Raw genomic sequence first — 7,675 nt, 5'->3', positions numbered from 1 at the left:
AAAAAAAAAAAAAAAAAAAAATTGTAGAGCATGAGTCCACCCCAGCTGCATGCTCCCTGTACCCTGACTATACTGTGCCCTGCACGTAGCAGTATTCAATAACTATTTGATGAGTAAATGAATCGGAAGGGAATCCTTACGTGATATTAGAACTTGCTTTCCAGTTTGGCTCTGGAAAAAAGGCAGAGTCCATATATTGATTTGTTTAGCAATGTTTTCCTTTATTGAATGTTTACTATATGCTGGGCTCTGAGAATTTAAAGATAAACACACAATTGCTGTCATTGAGGAGAGTCTGCTGGAGGACACAGATTCATGACCTTATTTTCTTTATTATGCTTGTAACATTGTCTCAAAAGTGCCACCTAGGCACAAAGGAAGACGAGGGGAAGGGGAGGGAGGAGGGAAGTGTTCATGCAGAGGATACAAGGAGAAGGAGTTTTCGGGGTGGAGAGGCAGGGAAGGGCATTGCAGCTGAGGGAACAGCATTGCAAGGCAAGAAAGGCTGAAGAGCTGTAGTCTGAGGATGGGGTGGGATGGCAGGAGAGCGGGGTGGGGATGGGACTGGCCAGAATGGGAGAGGCTTCAGGGCTGGACTAAGAGGCTGGGACTTCAGCCAGCCAGCCAGGGAGGGTCTGGTCATGTTTGTGAGCCGAGAAGGTAAACACAGTGCACCTGGGCTGGATTCCTTCTCTAAGGCCATCCTGGCCGCCATGCCTTACCGAGACTCAGAGTCTTGACTCAGAGCTGCTGTGCAGTCCCTTCTCCTGCCCCTGCCTGGAAGAGGCCTATCAGGTTGACCAAGCTTTGCCTCCACCTGTGGGTAAGAAGGGCAGATGGCCGAGAGTGGGTGTGAGGAGGAGGAAGCTGGGACGGCAATGATCCTGAGTTTCATTCATTGGAGGTGTAACTTTCAGGCTCAAACTAAAGACAAAAGGTGGGACAGCCCATGAGGAACAGGCAGGGCAGCAGGCGTAGCAGAAGGGGGCCCGGCTGCTCACAGGCGGGGAACTTGCCTCTTCTGTTTGTTTGTTTGAAATCCTGGCTCTTGCCATTATCTGCTGTGACATCTTGGGTACTTAATGCCCCACTCCAGACCTCAGTGTCATCTTCTGTAAACTGAATGGAGTGGGCCAGGTGATCTTTCAACTCTGCAATTCCAAGGAAGAAGGAAGTTCAGGGAGCCGTGTGGCTTTTGTAGATAAGGGGCCGAGGGTGGGGCTCCCAGACAGGACAAAGGCTCTTCTGGAGGGAGCAGCAGCGTTTTCAGAGTGGGTGGGTGGTGCGGCTTACCTTCCTTTGCTGCACCTAGGCCTGGCGCAACCTCAAGCCCCGGCAGGTACTGAGGAGGTCAGGGAGCAGAGAGGGGCGGAGCAGCTCCCAGGGACAGCCCCAGGAAAAGTGCTAGGGTACAGCTGCCCTAGGCCCCTCTGACCCCAATCCCAGCTGCTCTTCTCTTCCCCAGCCCTGGATAGCCCACAGGAGCTAAGTCCAGGGGCAGACCCCGGGCTTCTGCCAAAGGGTAGAGGGCGGCAGTGGGAGGTCAGCCAGGCTTCTGGGCCAAGAGCCCAGAGAAGAGCTGGTGGTCACAGTGTGGGCTACGTGAGGCTGGGCAGCAGGCTCACCTCCCCTCCGCCCCACCCACCTCCTGCTGGCCTGAGACATCCTGGAGACCCCTCAATGCCCCCATCTTTGTCACAGTCCCTGAAGTCCTTGGGTGCACAAGCATTCTATTTTAAACAATAGCTCTCTCTACCTTTATTAGCACCCAGCACCAATCTTTTGTGAATACATAAAATCAGAGTAAAAAACTCTATCATTTTCTTTAAAAGCAAACACTCACACATGGATTAAGAGGACCTGTTCATCATTTGCGTGGCAAACATTTACTGAGCATTTACTGTGCTCAGCTCTGTGCTGGGCTCAGAAGGACCCAGGACCCAGGGTGGGAGCAGAATCCCATGGAACCATCTAGGAGGTTCAGGGAAGACTCCCTTAGAAAGGAGAACCTTGAGCTGAGACCAAGAGGGCTGGAGAGATTTGGCCATCTGAAGGAGAGAGCTCGGCCTGAGGCGGGCCAGGAAGCAGGGACCGTGAGTAGTTTATTGTGGCTGAAGCAGGGAGTTGCCAGAGAAATCTTCCTTTTCCTGTACTGACACAATTGTAATGACCTGTGTCACTATTCATTTAGTGTCTGTGTTCCCTGCTAGACCTCAAGTGCCGGGAGGGGAGACAGTGTGTGTGTTCACTACTGCATCCTGGTACCCAGCAGGAGGCCTGGTACAGGGGTCCCCAACCCCCAGGCCAAGGACCAGAACCAGTCGGTAGTGGCCTGTTAGAAACTGTCCGAATAGCAGGTGAGCCACGGGCGAGCTGGCATTACTGCCTGAGCTCTGCCTCCTGTCAGATCAGCAGTGGCATGAGATTCTCCTAGGAGCTTGAACCCTACTGTGAACTGTGCTGTGAGGGATCCAGGCCGCACATTCCTTCTGGGAATCTAATGCCTGATGATCTGAGGTGGAACAGTTTCACGCTGAAACCATCCTGCCCCATCAGTGGAAAAAATGTCTTCCATGAAACTGGTCCCTAGTGCCAAAAAGGTTAGGAACCACTGGGCCAGCACATAGCAAGTGTTCAGTTAAATTGGAGTCACAGGAACAAGTAAAAGAAATAATTCTCGTGTTAATGTGGGTTAGATCAGAAAGGGCTGTGAAGCCATGCTGATGAGTTTGGACGTTATCCCAGGGCCAACAGGGAGCCACTGAAAGTTTGGAGTTTTTTCTTATAATTATTTAAAATTTCAGCTGGGTGCCATGGCTCATGCCTATAATCCCAGCTCTTTGGGAGGCTGAGGTAGGCGGATCACTTGAGGTCAGCCAGCCTGGCCAACATGTCTACTAAAAATACAAAATTAGCCGGGTGTGGCCTGTAATCCCAGCTACTGGGAGGCTGAGACATGAGAATCACTTGAATCTGGGGGGCGGATGTTGCAGTGAGCTGAGATCGGGCCACTGTACTCCAGCCTGGGCAACAGAGTGAAACTCTGTCTCAAAAAAATAAATTCTTTTGTTTTTATCAAAATGGAGTCTCACTCTGTTGCCCAGGCTGGTCTTGAACTCCTGAGTTCAAGCAATCCACCTGCCTGAGCCTCCCAAAGTGCTGGGATTACAGGCGTGAGACACCATGCCTGGCCCACTGAAGGTTTTAAATAGGGGAATGACACGGTCTTTTTTGCCCTTTCTGAATCTCTTTTTGGCTTTGGTGGAGGATGGCTGGGATCAGAGAGTTCACTCGAGACCTAAAGTCAGCAGTGTCTGTGGAGCTTAGGGGACAGCACAGATTTGAGAGTTTAAGGAGGCTTGATCCAGGGGTGCAGGGGGTGAGTAGATGCAAGGAGTGAGGGGCACAGAGGTGGCCAGAAGGACTCCAGGCTTCTAGACCCGGCAGGTTTCCCACCGTGGTCCCCTAGGACAGTGTACACGTCCACATTGTCATCCTTACCGCAGGCCATTGTTATGGTTGATTGTCTTTGTGGGACTCTTCCCTGACAAGCAGGCCAGGATGGAAGGCTGGGGCGGGCCCTGCGCACCTTTGCAGCTCTCATACCTAGCATATGAGAGTAACTGCTCAGTTAGTGTTTAGTAGATGAAATTCTGGTTGGAATTTGTGCGTACAACTTTGTTTTCAGAAGGGTGAGAGATAAACTCCTGTTTAGTAAATACAATGTCATAGACATAGTGCACACAAAAGAAAAACTCATTTCAGGACCAGGTGTGGTTGGCTAACGCCTGTAATCCCAGCAATTTGGGAGGCCAAGGCAGGAGTATCGCTTGAAGCTAAGAGTTTGAGACTATCCCGGACAACATAATAAGATCTCTTCTCTACAAAAAAACAAAAATACAAAGTCATTTCCGTTTGTGAGCTGTGTTCAAAGGCCTGGAGGCTGGGTGGAGGCAGGGAGGGATGTGGGGAGCCCAGGATGTGGAGGAGGCAGGCAGGGGGCTCCCCCCGGCGGTGAGGGTCGCTGCACAAAGGAGGCCGTCCCGGTTTTGCTGCTGGCGCTTGATACTCTCCCTGAGATGAGATCCGGCGCGGGGAGGGGCAGGTTTGGCGGAGGGGTGACAAGTCTCAGTGCGCATGGGACATCCAGCTGGATGTATACACCAGTATATACATCTAGAAGCTTTAGATATAAGCGAGAAGACACAGCTATGTGGAGAGGAGGGCTGGGGGTGGCCTGGAGAAACAAGTGTTAAGGAGGGGCCAGGGAGCTCGGGGACACACCGGCAGGGCCACCTCAGGCCTGGGGGTCCTGTTCCCTCCTCTCCTGGGTTGTTACCCAGCAGGGTGACCAGGGGCCCGGGAGAGGTGCCAGCATTTTACTGACAGCCCAGCGCCGCAGGGTTCGTTTTTGCTGGCCCCGGGCAGCCCCTCCCACTCAGCAGACCCGCCCTTTCCTGGCCTGGACCTGGAGACCTGGGCTGGCCCAGAACCGAGCCCAGACGCCTACCCTGGCAACCCTGGAGCAAAGAAGTTTCATGGTGCAATGTCCTTCCCCTTGAAGGTGTGAAGCCCTGTGAGGGCTGGAATTTCCCCATTGCTCAGATAGTGGGCTTGCTCAATCATCTACAGTGAAGAAAAGAAAACAGAAAGCCTAGGCATCTCTTTATTCCTCTGGGCTGCAGGGAGCCTGCATTGGGTCTGAACGGAGGTAAAACAGAGGAGAGCTTTGGGGATGCAACTCAGCCCAGAGCCATTTCTGGACAATGAGAATGAACAGCAGTAGTGACGTCATTCACTACATTCCGCATGTGCTCCTCTTTGCACTAGGCCTTGGAGGCATCAGGTGGTGACTCATAGCAGTAAAACCCACGTCTTGGCTACCCCAGGAAATGAGTGGAATCTGTGGCTTGATGTTCCTGTGTTCTTGCTGATGAACCACTCACGATGTCCACGTAGTGGCTCCTGCCGGGTGCTTGCGAAGGCTGGAGAAAAGGGGTCGCATTCCCACCATGCCCCCAGCGTGCCTCGGCCCCTCATTTCTGTCCCTCGGCCACAGGTACCTTCCCTTTCTCTCATAAGCACAGGCTAGCGCAGCCCGCCAGGCCCCCTCCCGGGCTCCCTCCTGGAGGAGCCTCCTCTACACGTAGGGCTCTCCCGTGGGGTCTTCCTCTGAGTGTGGGTTTATGGGCACTGGTTTTGAAGCTCAAGAAGGCTAAGACCTTGCCATCCATTCATTCATTCAACAAAGGCAGGGGGAGGGGAGGCGCTTGGAGAACGGAAATTTTAAGCAGTCACAAAATATAACGAATGAAAACAAAATGAAAAAGAGGACTGAGAAAAGGCAGGTGGAAAAATACCAAACCCCGTTCTACCCTCTCCTGAGACCCTGCGCTGGCGGATGCCCTGGAAACAGTGAACAGCTGTCCCAGGGCCTGTGTGGTAGTTGCTCCCTTTTTTAATCTGTGCCCAGGTTACTTCTCAGAGGACGTTTCCATGGATTCTAACTCGATCCTCACCTGTTTCTGAGCAACCTCACCCCAGCCTCCTGCCTTGTAATAAAGATCTTTTTATTTCTTTATTTTGAGCAGTCACTTCCTCCTAAATGATTAATATGTTGTTCTCACCAAGAGGCCCAGCTCTAGCTGTATACTATCTGTCTATAGTGGTTGAAAGTTTACTGTCTCTTTAGCATCCCTTGCAAAATATTTTAGGAGGTTTAGTTTAAATTCAGTCACGGCCTGTGGAAGGCTCACACGCAAGGCTAGAGCGCCATCTCCTGCTCAATCTTGAATATGAAAAATTGAAGTTGGCTTGAGCGTCCTGTTCACAAGGATGAAAATCAGTTTAAGAGTTAAAGGTGATTTAAGAGTTATGGGTCGAAAGGTTTATCAGTTACACGTGTGCCGAAACACGTGTAACTGATAAAGTACTCTTGGCAAAATCTATAAAGAACTCTTAAAATTTAACATAAAAAATTTAGCAATTGGGCTTTTAAAAAACACCAGTAGAAAGGCTGCGCGTAGTGGCTGACACCTGTACTCCAGCACTTTGGGAGGCCAGGGCGGGCTGATCACCAGGTCAGGAGTTCGAGACCAGTCTGACCCAACTTGGTGAAACCTCGTCTCTACTAAAAATACAAAAATTAGTATGGCGGCAGACGCCTGTTATCGCAGCTACTCGGGAGGCCGAGGCAGGAGAATCAATTGAACCCAGGAGGTGGAGGTTGCAGTGAGCAGAGATTGTGCCACTGTACTCTAGCCTAGCCACAGAGCAAAACTCCGTCTCAAGAAGAAAAAAGTTAATGTGTTGTTCTCACCACGAGGCCCAGCTCTAGCTGCATACTCTCTGTTTATAGTGGTTGAAAGTTGAATATCTCTTTAGCATCCTTTGCAAAATACTTCGGGATGTTTAGTTTAAATTCAGGCACAGCCTGTAATGCTCACACGCAAGCCTAGAGCGCCATCTGCTGGTCGATTTTGAATATGACAAAATTGAAGTTGGATTGAGCCTCGTGTTTACACAGGTGAAAATCAGTTTGAGTTTAAGGTGATTTAAGAGTTATAGGTGGAAAGGTTTGTGCAGAAACACGTGTAAGTGATAAAGCGCTTTTGTCAGAATCTATAAAGAACTCTTACAAGTTAATATAAGAAATCTTAGCGATTGAGCTGTTAAAAAATCAGTAGAAATGCCGGGTGCGGTGGCTCACACCTGTAATTCCAGCACTGTGGGAGGCGGAGTAGGGCGGATCACGAGGTCAGGAGTTCGAGACCAGCCTGGCCAACGTGGTGAAACCTCGTCTCTACTAAAAATACAAAAATTAGCCGGGCTTGGCGGCAGGCGTCTGTAATCCCAGCTACTCGGGGGCTGAGGCAAGAGAATCGCTTGAACCCAGGAAGTGGAGGTTGCAGTGAACAGAGATTGTACCACTGTACTCTAGCTTAGCCACAGAGCAAAACTCCGTCAAAAAAAGAAAGTTAATATGATGTTCTCACCAATAAGTCCAGCTCTAGCTGTATACTATCTGTTTATAGCGGTTGAAAGTTTCATATCTCTTTAGCATCCCTTGCAAAATACTTTGGGAGGTTTAAATTCAGGCAGAGCCTGAAAAGCTCACACGCAAGCCTAGAGCGCCATCTCCTGGTGGATTTGAATATGACAAAATTGAAGTTGGATTGAGCCTCGTGTTTACACAGATGAAAATCAGTTTGAGTTAAAGGTGATTTAAGAGTTATAGGGCGAAAGGCTTATCAGTTACACGTGTGCAGAAACACGTGTAACTGATAAAATGTTCTTGTCAGAATCTATAAAGAACTCTTGCAAGTTAATATAAGAAATCTTAGCGATTGAGCTGTTAAAAAATCAGTAGAAAGGCCGGGTGCGGTGGCTCACACCTGTAATCCCAGCACTTTGGGAGGCGGAGTAGGGCGGATCACGAGGTCAGGAATTCGAGACCAGCCTGGCCAACGTGGTGAAACCTCGTCTCTACTAAAAATACAAAAATTAGCCGGGCGTGGCGGCAGACGCTTGTAATCCCCGCAACTTGGGAGGCTGAGGCAGGAGAATCGCTTGAATCCAGGAGGTGGAGGTTGTAGGGAGCAGAGATTGTGCCACTACACTCTAGCCTGAGCCACAGAGCAAAACTCCGTCTCAAGAAGAAAAAATTTAATATGTT

This window comes from Cebus imitator, unplaced genomic scaffold, assembly GCF_001604975.1.
Source record: "Cebus imitator isolate Cc_AM_T3 unplaced genomic scaffold, Cebus_imitator-1.0 Scaffold9, whole genome shotgun sequence".
Taxonomy (NCBI): Eukaryota; Metazoa; Chordata; class Mammalia; order Primates; family Cebidae; genus Cebus; species Cebus imitator.
Note: the sequence above shows the minus strand (reverse complement) of the source record.